Source organism: Sapajus apella, unplaced genomic scaffold, assembly GCF_009761245.1.
Source record: "Sapajus apella isolate SASKATOON/1434 unplaced genomic scaffold, GSC_monkey_1.0 scaffold87, whole genome shotgun sequence".
In the NCBI taxonomy this organism is placed as follows: Eukaryota; Metazoa; Chordata; class Mammalia; order Primates; family Cebidae; genus Sapajus; species Sapajus apella.
In genome coordinates, this window is record NW_022437027.1 from 2,472,263 (window position 1) to 2,485,136 (window position 12,874).

The 12,874-nt window shown below is 39.6% G+C and overlaps 1 protein-coding gene across 4 annotated transcripts in view; it reads left to right on the forward strand.

Moving 5' to 3' along the window:
• Positions 1–12,874, forward strand: part of ELOVL6 (ELOVL fatty acid elongase 6) — a 157,839-nt gene that overhangs the window by 125,457 nt on the left and 19,508 nt on the right. The window lies entirely within an intron of this gene.

Sequence of the window (12,874 nt, forward strand, 5' to 3'; positions counted from 1 at the left end):
TCTTTGATGTCCTGTCTTACCTTAAACTCAACATGATCCGAAAGGAGTTTTATAAAAACGTTCTTAGCCAGTCTTGCCAACACTCTGCTACAACTTAATCAATACACAATTAAGTTAATGATTAAATCAATTTCTTTCCGTCTCAGTGTCTGGTGTCATTATCCACCCTGTTGCTCAAGCCAATGGCCTTAGTCTTCTTTTCTTCCTTGCTATTAATATATCACAGCACCCATCACAGCATCTCAGGGAGTCTAAGAAGCTATACTGCCAAAAGAGATCCCAAATTTGTCTGCTTCTTTTATGCCCGTTGTTACCATGTACCATCTACTGCCATCATCTTCTCTGGAAATGTGGGACACAATATACTTTTAAGTGTCTCTCTGATTGATTACTTTTACAATAATATGAATATTTTAATATTTATATTTATTAATATCGTAGTAATTACTTTATATTACTATAATCCTTTCACCACACAGCAGTCCATGTTATCATTAAAAATATAAATCATGTCACTATCTGCTTAAAACCCACCAATACTTGTACAGTGCAATTAGAATAAAATGAATTTTATAATTATTAATATTACTATCTCTGTGTCAAATAGACTCCTCAAAGGCCCTGTAACCTCTGGTCCATGCCCACCTGTTAAACCATGTCTCTTTCTAGTCCCCATCACTGCCAGCCTCTGGCCTTGTACCAAGTGTGCCCAGCTGATTTGTGCTTAATGATTTATCCCCTAACCTGATACGTTCTTCTCTAGGTCTTGGTAGACTTGACCTCTTTTCATTATCAGATCACATGTTCCCGCTTCTGAGAGGCCTTCTCTCCTGTCAGAAGACAACCTTCTTGCCCCCATCCCTAGTCCATTATCACTTTACTTGGTTTTATTATACTGTGGCACTTACTACTGAAATTATTAAGCTATTTTTAATGTATTCATCAGTCTCCCTCATTAGAATATGGGTTTTGTGAACATTGATTTGTTTTTTTCTTTTCTTAATTGCTTGGCATGAAGAAGACCTAGTATATATTAACCACAGAGTTTAAGTCTGTTGTTTTTTTTTTTTTTTTTTACGTGAATAAACCCAGAGAGAAACAAGCTAATTAACAGAGTTTCCTAAAGGGATATCTGTGTTCTCTGGTTTTGCTCATGTTGGGCACTAGATTCTTGTCTTGCTATTCAGGTAACAATCACTAGTTCTGATACTTACATGTAATAATTTATTGAGATTTCTATGGAGCTGTTAAAAGGGCTTGTGGATAATTGTTGAGTCCATATTCTCTAATAAAAATGTGCATAGCCTGTCATACACGGTCATGCATCACTTAGTGACAGGGATCCACTGTGGGAAATGCATCCTGAGTAATAGATCGCTAGGTGATTTTTATCCTTGTATACTTCCACAAACCTAGAAGGTATATGTTTTTATTTGTATAGTTTTCCATATGAAAAAGCAGGTGTCCCAGAACCACAAATGAATATGAGTCATTTCTTCTACTTGATCTGCAGTGCCAAAACCAAGTGCCACAAAGCAGATTTCTCCGTGTGCTCTATTATTATCATATGGGACCACATCATGTATGTGATCTGTCCTTACTGAAACTTCACCAAGGAGTGTATGACTGTACAGTTATATATGGTAAATTGTAGAGAACAGTTCTGGTTTCGGCTGCACCATCTCTTATACTATATATAATTCTTGTCTCAAGAACACTTGCACTGTTTATCTCTCTTCTTCAGCACTCATCACTAATACTTTTTTTACTTATAAAAAGATTCAATTTATAGATTCAAGTGCTGAGTCATTATCAAGCAATTTCTTCACGTCTGCCTGGCAGGGTGCTAGCTGTGACTGTGTGAAATGGACTTTTTCTAACCTGCTTACTCTGTATTACCGACTGTGCGCCATAATACTGCCATGCAACGTCACTATGCCTATTAAAGTTCTGATCAAATTGTGCATGTCAGGCTATCAACTCTTCATTGCTGGAACTTTGACGTGTTTCAGAAAGTTATTTTAGCCTTTGTATCAAAAGCACATGTCACCTACATTTGGACCTTTTTTTTTTTTTGTCCCAACATTGTAAGAGTCATTTTCTAGAAAATCCACTTAATTGGTATATGGAAGTGATTCTTTAAGGAATAGGAGTTAGAGTTAAGAGACATGTAAGGCCCTCTTCCAGGGGTCTTTTTGTGTGGTGGTGGTGGTGGTGAAAAATGAATAACAAAATTTATCATCTTCATCATTTTATGTGTATAGACAAGTAGTGTTATTCACATTGTGCAACAAATCTTTAGAACTCTTTCATCTGGCAAAACTGTAACTGTACCCATTAAATAAAAACTCCTCATTTCTGCCTCTTCCTAAGCCAACAGCCACCATTTTGGTTTCTGTGTCTACGAATTTGACTACTTTAGATACCTCATAAGCAGAATCATACAGTATTTGTCTTTTTGCGACTGGCTTATTTCACTCAGTATAATGTCCTCCAGGTTCATCCACTTCGTAGTATGTATCAGATTCTTCTTTCAAGCCTTAGTAATATTTCATTGTATACATACCACATTTGTTTATCCATTCATCCGCTGATGGACATTTAGGTTGCTTTCATCTCTTGGCAATTGTGAATAATGCTGCCACTCTGAGCATGTGTGTACAAGGAACTCTTCAGGATCCTGTTTCTGATTCTTTTGAATACACACCCAGAAGTGAAACTGCTGAATCATGTGGTAATTCTGTTTCCTTTAAACTGCCATACTGTTTTCAATAGCCATAGAACCATTTTATATTCCCTCCTACAGTGCACATGGGTACTAATTTCTCCACATCTATCTAACAGTAATTATTTTTCATATTTTTGATAGTAGCCATCCTAATGACTGTGAGGCGATACCTCATTATTTTCGTTTTCTAATGATCAGTGAGGTTGAGCACCTTTTCATATGCTTTTTATTCATTATTTGTATATTTTCTCTGGAGTAACATATACTCAGGTTTGTTGCTCATTTTTTAATAGTGTTATTTGTTAAGTTGTAAGTGCTCTTTACATATTCTGGATTACAGTTCCAGCTCCAGACCACACTTGAGGATGCAATGGAGGGCCAAGGCCAGTTATGGGAAGGAAAGTGATTGTAGGACTTATCCTCTCCCTTCCTTCAGGCCTCTGCTCAAGTGTCACCATATTATTGAGTTCTTCCCGCCTATAAATTAAAAATAAATGGTTATTATATATAATAAAACAGCACACCATATTCCCACCCAGCACTCCCCATATTCCTTATCACCATCTGGCATACCATAACATATACTTCCTGATATACTATCTAGCTCCCTCATTTAAGATGTAAGCTCCAACAAATGTGATTTCTATCAGAGTTCACTGCTATGTCCGTAGCACCTAATGTCCTATCCACATCATTTCTAAACTTCTCCAGCTCTTAAAGTTTCAGGTCTCTCCGTCCGTACCTGAAATAGTTCCTGGCACATATACAATGTTCAGGAAATATTGGTTGAAAAAATGAATCATTAAAATCTCATGACCCTCCCCTGGCTGAAATTACAATCAGCCCTCCATATCTGTAGGTTCTGCATCTGCATATTCAGCCAAGCTTGGTTTGGAAAAAAAAAAATAAACACGACAATAAAAATTAATTTAAAATACAATATAACAACTATTTCCACGGCATGTACATTGATTTAGGTATTATAAGTAATCTAGAGATAATTAAAGTATATGGGAAGATGTACATAGGTTATGTGCAAATACCATGCCATTTAATATCAAGGACCTGAGCATCCTCAGATTTTGGTATCCTGGAGAGTTCCTGGGACTAGTCTTCCCAATACTGAGGAAAGGCTATATTTAGAACCTGGACTACCGAACTGCAATTCTATTGGTTGAAAATTTACATAATACCCCAGAAAGAACAAGAGAGTTTCAGCCATTTCCTGCTCCCATTGTATTTGTCTTCTCCTAACATCTAATTGAGAAATTATGAGATTTTGTTTTGCAGACATGGAGACAAATCTGTATTTTGTAACCTAACGTTTGGAAGGACCATGACTATGGGAAGAAAAATAGACCAAGAATAAGGAATACTCCAGAAAGTGAGGGAGATAAACCAATGATCTTCCAGTGGTGGTCTTTTTATTTCCCCTCTCACACTTCAGATGAAAACTGGCTTTTCCTCCAGAAGAGAGAAAGCCCGAAAGCATCAAGGGCTCCATCCTCTCTGCTGCTGGACTGACTGAGAGGTCAGGGGCAGAGGTGGAAGGAATTCCCTTTGTTCCTCATGCTTGCATTTCACAGTGAAGTGAGAAAAATACATTCTCCTTGGAGGAGATTTAGAGACTCCTGGCGAGTTCAGCTATGAAGCCATTAGGGAAATTCAGTAGCCTGGGAATCTGTAAAGCAAGAAAAAGCAAGGTCCACAGAATTTTTGAAACCTTTATTAGGAAATCCTACTTAATAATCATAAACGTTGTAGCTCACAAATACCCACTGACTTTGCGTTATTCATTGGTGTTTAAGGACCCAAGGTTATTCCACAGGCACAACCCACTTTCAGACTTTTCTCCCAAAGACATTTAAGATAATTTGTGAAAACACACTTAATGACATTTTATGCTTTTTTTCTACCCTGAGGTTTTAAAAAAAAATGACTCTGTGAAAAGAAAGATCTACATTCCTGGGACAGCACTGGTAGAATGCCAAGCCAGGCAGCAGTCCAATGTGTGCCAACTATCAGCCCTATGAGCCCAGTGGTATGTGTGGTATGGAGACAGAGGTGTGATTTCTTACCAAGAGATAAAGATATACATAGATTTCTCATTTTGAAAGTTACCAGAAATGTATCATCAAAATCTAGCAGATTGACCTTAAAAAAAAATTGTGAGGATGAAACACACAAAAATCAGTAGAATAGATAGGAGAGTTTAAGCATGTCCCTAACTCTTAACGGATTCACAAACCACAGAGTGAGTTTTTCTTCTTAAATTAGATTAAATTAGATGTATACACATATATAAAAATCAGCTTATCTGTGCTATGATTTTCACTTTCAAAAGTTATTTTGTGATTAAATTGGGGCCAGGACTTCTTGTTGCCTTATTTCACAGGATTCTGGAAGGCTTTCATTAGGGCTTTGAAGTTCCATGGGGTGAAAATTTTCAGGCTTGAGTAAAAGGAAGTTTCTGAAACAGAGATGAGGGGACCCCAGAGAAGGCCATTTGGAGATTCTCAAATGTATGAGTAATCATGCCAGCATCTTGAAGATTTTAGGATAAGTGGTGCTGAATTGGCCACAGGTCAGAGATCAAAGTGCTCCCCAGGGTTTCTCACTGAGATTTCTCTTGAAGGAGATGAACTCGGCAACATCATCACTGCCAACTGTTGCCAGTGTGGCCCATTTGGAGGGTGGCCCATTTGGGCACCATGTATAAACCTTTGCAATTGAAGAGCCTAGTGGTGAGTTTCACCTGGAAGATAAATTCTCATGATTTCTAGAAATGCCAGTACAAAGGATTTTTACAGGTGCTGCTTAATTTTTCTACTTAAAGCCTGAAGACTCAATGTTCTGAGGGTGCGCTGGTCAGCTGCTAGGAGTTAGGTGCTCCAGCAAGTTGATGTCTGTCAGTCAACAGGCTTCAGCTGATACCTGTCTCCCTGATCTCACAATGGTGAATTGATTTCATTTGTGAACTACTGTATTTCTCATGCGGAGGATCCAGGTAAGGAGGAGGCTGGCTCTGCCCTTCTTACGTTATGAAGTTTATGTGCCAAAGAGTTTACCAGATATTGCAGGCCCTGAAACCCTTTGGAAAATCCTCCTGAAACTTCCCTGGAGGTCTGTATATCCCTGTCTTTAAAATATATTTATCAACACAAGATGTGATTTAGAAAGGAGTATCTTTTCCTACCATCTCTTTTCAGTGGTGATATTTGAGCAATGTCTTAAAACACAGAACCTCTTGCTCCACTGCTCTGGAGTGGTGCTTAGATGCCTGGCATCCTTCTGAGCAGGCAGTGGATCTTGGCCAAGTGCCAGGAGAGAGCGGCGGAGGAAACTGGAGGGAAAGCTGGGTGGGAGATGGGGAGCCAGCTGCAGGAGGAATCCCCCACCTGGCAGTTCTGAAACTGAAGCCTTCTCCCCTGCCTGAAAAGAAGGTGATTTCCTCTCACTATAGTGGCATATCATGACCAGACACTTAACAGTTCATGTTTGCAAGTAACCTAAGTTCCAGAGCATACACATTCTTGCCCCAATAAAAATAACTAAACATGAAAAGATAAAAACTAAACTCTTTTCAGTGAGGAGAGAGCCAGGCAGAGAACCACTATCCTAAATGAAAGCCCGGTGAGAGTTTTCAGGCTCAGCTCTCAGGTGAAAGGCAAGCACTGAGCTGCGGACAGAAGATTCTGTTACTTAGTAACTGTGAGATCTTGGGCCGGTCCTCTGCCCTCTCTGTGCCTGTTTCTTTGTCTATAAAACAAGGATAATGGTGCCCCATAATGCATAGTGGGAATCAAATTCCATAATCTAGGGGCTCAATCAAGTTCTCTAAATGTGAAATACCACGGCAGCATCCCCCACAGTGCCTGCACAGAGTCAAGCACTTTTCAGCCAGCACTGAAGCTTGCATTGTTTAGTCTGGGAGTTGGGCTGGAGCAAGCAGTGACTGCCTTTCTCCCTGGCCTTGATGGAGCCAAGGCTATTAGTAGTGCCAAGGAGATGAAGTCTTTGTATCTCAAAATCAAAATAATAGTAGCTCAAGTAACGTAAAATCCTGCTTGTTTTACAAAACAAAGGGATATCTTCATCAGAATCTCAAAATGTTATCAATTCTATAGCCAGGTGTTTTGTTTCTTTTGGGAAATGCTAGTTGACATCCATTATGCTACCAATTGCCATTATTATTATTATTATTATTATTATTATTTGGAGACAGTCTCACTCTATTGCCCAGGCTGGAGTGCAGTGGAACAATCTCGACTCACTGCAACCTCCGCCTCCCAGGTTCCAGCCTCAGTCTCCCAAGTATCTGAAACTACAGGCGCCACCACCGTGCCCAGCCAATTTTTGTGTTTTTGGTAGAGACAGGGTTTTACCATGTTAGCCAGGCTGGTCTCGAACTCCTGAGCTCAAGCAATCCTCCAGCCTCGGCCTTCCAAACTGTTGGGATTACAGGCATGAGCCACAGAGTCCAGACTATTATTATTTTATTTGTTTTTTTTTTTTTTTTTTTTTTTTTTTTTCATTTTAATTTTTATTATTTATTTATTTTTTGAGACGGAATCTTGATTTGTTGCCAGGCTGGAGTGCAACGGCACAATCTCGGCTCACTGCAACCTCCACCTCCCGGGTTCAAGTGATTCTCCTGCCTCAGCCTCCTGTGTAGTTGGAATTATAAGCATGTGCTGCCACACCCAGCTAATTTTGTTTTGTTTTGTTTTGTTTTTTGTACTTTCAGTAGAGATGGGGTTTCTCTATATTGGTCAGGCTGGTCTTGAACTCCTGACATCCAGTGATCCGCCCACCTTGGCCTCCCAGAGTGCTGGGATTACAGGAATGAGCCACCCAGCCTAATATTTATAATCTCTCCACCCCTCCCCACTCCTCACTCTGCCAGGCGTTTTTTATTGGGTTAGTTTCTAAAACTTGACCACCGCGTTTCTTTGCCGTGCCAGGTAACTGGAGCAAGTGTGCTGTTTTCCAGTTGCACACTCCAGATGCAAGGACAGTGCTGAGCAGTGTTCAACACATCCAATCTCTGAAAAACAAAGGAGTTATTATCTGAGAAGTGTTCACACCCTTAAAGCTTTCTTTTTTATTTTTAAAAAGCTTAGGTTTACAAGTTAGAGAAATAAACAGGTACTTTTGAAAGTGAATTGAAACCAACCCATTCTATCAAACATTTAATCAGAACATCTGTTTGTGTTGAAGCTTTCTGACTTATCAAGAGGATTGGTGGTGAGTGGAGACGGCAGCCTTAGAGTGCTCTCTTGTCTTATGTTTATCAGGGGATCATATTATCCTTGAAGGTAGCTTCTCTGTGCTGCAAGACTTTCCTCACTTACTGCTTCTTCCCTGAAGTCTTCAGCGCAGACAGGCTTCGCACGGCAACATGTAGCATTTTCTCAGTCTAGGAGTTCAAGATTGTCATCCTAGGATACTGTTTAGCAGTCATTTTTAGATACCATTACACAGAATGCTGTGGAAGTTACTTCATGCCTCAAGGCCTAAGTGTTATTTCTCCAAAAATACCTTATCTCTGTTCTCTATCTTCCTTATCCTTACTCTAAATTAAGTTCAGCTTTTATATCTAGTACTTTCCTTTCTTATCATGTATTTCAGTTTTAATTTATTTATGACTGTTCTTTTTTCATAGTTGTTGACTATCTGGTTCCCCACTTGACTAAAAGCTCCAGCTAGCATGTCAGATCTCTAAGGAGATCTCTGTGAAAGGAGTTAATGTCTAGGTAACATTCAGACTTTTAAGGTATGATTATTTGACACCAGATATCCATTTAAAATATGAGAAACACATTAGAAATGAGGATTTAAAGCTATTTTTAATAGCTTCTGGAAGAAAGTGGTATGTTGATATAATAAAATGAAATTCTAACGTGGTAATAATCACATATATGAATAACCTTTTTAAAAATTTATACAAAATTGGATCATACCATATGTACTATCCTGCTCCTTATGTTTTTCACTTAATCATGCATCTTGGCCGGTTTCGGTGGCTCACACTTGTAATCCCAGCACTTTGGGAGGCCGAGGCCAGCGGATCACAAGATCAAGAGATTGAGACAATCCTGGCCAACATGGTGAAACACCGTCTCTACTAAAAATACAAAAATTAGCCGGACATGGCTGCTCGCGCCTGTGGTCCCAGCTACTCGGGAGGCTGAAGCGGAAGCATCGCTTGAACCCAGGAGGCGGAGGTTGCAGTGAGCTGAGATTGCGCCACTGCACTCCAGCCTGGCCACAGAGCGAGACTCCGTCTCAAACAAATAAACAAAAATCATGCATCTTGGTGTTCTTTCATGTCAGCACTTGATGCAGAGGTTGCTGGTACATTTCACGGCTGTATTATGTTCATTGTAATTTATTTGCCAGTTTTCTATGTTCAGCCCATCTTCTGATATTATAAAACATACAGCTTGGCATATTTTTGCAGGTATACCTAAAGGTATATTATGTTCTAATATGGTTTGTCTGTGTCCACCCAAATCTCATCTTGAATTGTAGTTCCTATAATCCCCACATGTTGTGGGAGGAACCCAGTGGGAGGTAATTGAATCATGGGGCCAGTTGCCCCCATGCTGTACTTGCGATGGTGAGTGAATTCTCTTGAGATCTGATGGTTTTATAAGGGTCTTTCCCCCTTTGCTCGGTGCTTCTTTTTTCTGCAACCATGTGAAGAAGGACATGTTTGCTGCTTCTCCCACCATGACTGCAAGTTTCCTGAGGCCTCCCCAGCTCTGTGGAACTGTGAGTCAATTAAATAAATTACCCAGTCTCAGGCAGTTTTTTATAGCAGTGTGAGAACAGACTAATGCATATTCCAACAGTGGAATTGCTTGGTCAAAATATGTGGTTTTTTATTTCGATAATGTGATGTGTAATTTTTGCCTCATGTTTCTTGATCCACAAGATATTGGGGAGATTTTCAAATTTCTAATGGAGGTATCTGATTAAAGATTTTAAGCAAGATAAATCACTCAAACCTAGAAATGATCATAAAGTAATCAAAAGTAAAGTGACGGTACACACTCTGAATTGTTAAATAGTAGAGGAAGAAAATTATCAGAAAAATTACAACCTATGCCCCCATTTAACTGCTGATTTATTAGACAAAAAAGAGAAAATCTACACTTGTTGGCTTGTTATATTATACTAATCTGGCTTGTTATATTATTGAAAAATATGTTTTTAGCTAAGGCTAGCCACTAGACCAAATTAAAGTAGACATTCTCTATTAAAGATGCTTGTTCTCAATGAAAACACATGGGCACAGGGAGGAAAACATCACACACTGGGGCTGTTGGGGGTTGGGGGCAAGGAGAGAGAGAACTTTGGACAAATACCTAATGCACGAGGGGCTTAAAACTTAAATGATGGGTTGATAGGTGCAGCAAACCACTATGGCACATGTATACCTATGTAACAAACCTGCACGTTCTGCACATTTATCTCTGAACTTAAAAAAAAATAAAAAAATTAAGATGACTGTTCTCAAGTATGGAAAGCATTTAGAATCTGGGGTGCATGTTGTTTGTAGAGATATGATATTGACATGGAGATGCCATAATTCTGTATCACAGGCACTGTAATCCTATATCATCCCTCAAATCTAGAGGCATTACAGTGGATTTGAGATTAATTTGTTTTAACCTGTTCTGGCATCACTGGATATTCTTCCTACTCTGGAAACCGTCAGAGTCTAAGACCAACAGCAGTTCCACTTTTGCTATCAGGAAACTCATTGACCCCTCCTATGTTAACAAAGAGTTGCTACTGTTGGATCACCTGTTGCTATGTTTTGACAACTAACAAAAATCTCCCTCCTTTGCCGCTCCCACCCCATTTGATTGCAGAATAGAAGTGTGATAAAACATTTTCATTGCCTAATACTGAAAAGTAATTGTACCTTTGGTTATTGAGTTAGCAGGGTGGAGATTGGTTGGTAGAGATCTCAGAATAAAAGATCATTGAGAAACTATGGTTTGATTTCAAAAATCTTACATTTAAAATGGAGATCAATAAGGGAACAACATAAAATTGTTTTTTATCAACTATTGATGTCCATGTAGAAATAATTTAAAGTACTGATGATTTATACCCAAGGCTCCTTTTTTTTCCCCCCCAGGGCAGAATTCTGGCATTCTTAACATTACTGAGCTATTCCCTTTTGACTTCCAGATGGTAATAAAAGTGGAACGTTAAAATACGGAGTTATTCTGTCTTTTTGCAAGGAAGTAAATGGTCAGATGTCATGGTCAAAGCCTAGGTGGTTCTGTTGTTTTGAGAAAGGGTCTCACTCTGTCCCCCAGGCTGGAGTGCAGTGGCACAATTATGGCTTACTGCAGGCTCGACATCCTGGGATCAAGCGATCTTTTCACCTCAGCCTCCTGAATAGCTAGGACTACAGGTGTGTACCACTATGCCCAGCTAATTTTTGCATTTGTAGAAATGAGATTTCACCATATTGCCCAGGCTGGTTTTGAACTCTTGGGCTCAAGCGATCCACCCCTCTCAGCCTCTGAAAGTGCTAGGATTACAGTCTGAGCCATTGTGCCCAGCCCAGCCCAAAGCCTGGTTTTAAAGAAGATTAGCTGTATCTCTTAAGCATCTTTAAAAAGGACCACAATACTTACCTCTATAAAAGGAAAAAACAACAACAACAAACCTAAAAACAAGAACTTGCTTTCTAAACTTTTATTTAAAAAAAGTTTTAGGTCCAACATCTGTTTATGTAAATATCCAAAGGAAACTCCCAACCTTGTGCACGTATATACTCTTCAGCTCTTCAGTGCCAACATTGTTCCTACTGTTTCTATTATACATACATATTTATTTTCATGTTTGTCTGCTATGATAGACTGCAGAAACTCCCCTCCCCAACCTCCCTCATGACTACTGTAATAGCTGACACTTGGTGGGTGTTAAGAATGTGTTGATTTAATAAATGAAAGTCTTTTCCCTACCAGCCCTAATGCCAGTTTGTCATCCAGAGGCTGACTAGGGATTTGTGTTATAGCTCAACCTCATTCTAAAAATTCACTAGTAAAGCCTTACAAGCTAGTACCACTGTGATTGCAACAATAGTGACCAGCCATCTATTTAAAATAGATTTTTCAAAACTATCAATATAGGCCAGATGCAGTAGTTCACATCTAAAATCCCAGCATTTTGGGAGGCTGTGGTAGGAGGATTGCTTGAGCCCAGGAGTTCAAGACCAGCCTGGACAAGATGATGAGACCCCGTTTACATTTTTTTAAAAAGTATCAATCTAATATATGCTTGTTTAAAATAGTTAAATAGGCAATAACAGTGGCTTATGCCTATAATCCCAGCTACTTGGGAAGCTGAGGCAGAAGGATCACTTGAGGCAGGAGGATCACTTGAGGCCACGTGAGGTGTGATTGCGCCACTGCACTGCAGCCTGAGCAATAGAACAAGATCTTATCACTTAAAAAAAAAAAAAAAAAAAAGTCAAATAGTGCAGAAATGTACAAAATAGAAAGTACCCTCCCCCACCCACAAAGTATCACAGTTAATTGTATAATGGGTATTCCTGATACTTCATGGCAAATGGCTAGTGATCAGGAAACAGGCTCCTTGTGGATTTAGGGACCCGGAGCAGGAGTCTGAGAAGAAAGCACCTTAGCTAATCGGGACTGTGATCCCGGCCTCGTCATCTCCTTGCTGCACTGTGTCTGATGTTGCAGAGGGAGCAGAAATGTATACCGCTCCCTGCACGGAGCTCTCTGCTACTCCATTGATTCATTTGGCTTTGACAAAAAGGATATATATGGTATATTTCTTTTCCTTTTTCTTTTTCTTTTTTTTTTTTTTTTTTTTTTTGAGAGTGAGTTTCAGTCTTGTTGCCCAGGCTGGAGTGCAATGGCACCAACTCAGCTCACCACAACCTCCACCTCCCAGGCCCAAGCAATTCTCCTACCTCAACCTCCCAAGTAGCTGGCTAATTTTCGTATTTTTAGTAGAGACGGGGTTTCACCATGTTGACCAGGCTGGTTTTGAACTCCTGACGTCAAGTAATCCACTCACCTTGGCCTTCCAAAATGCTAGGATTATAGGCAAGAACCACCATGTTTGACCTATATGGTATATTTCTTT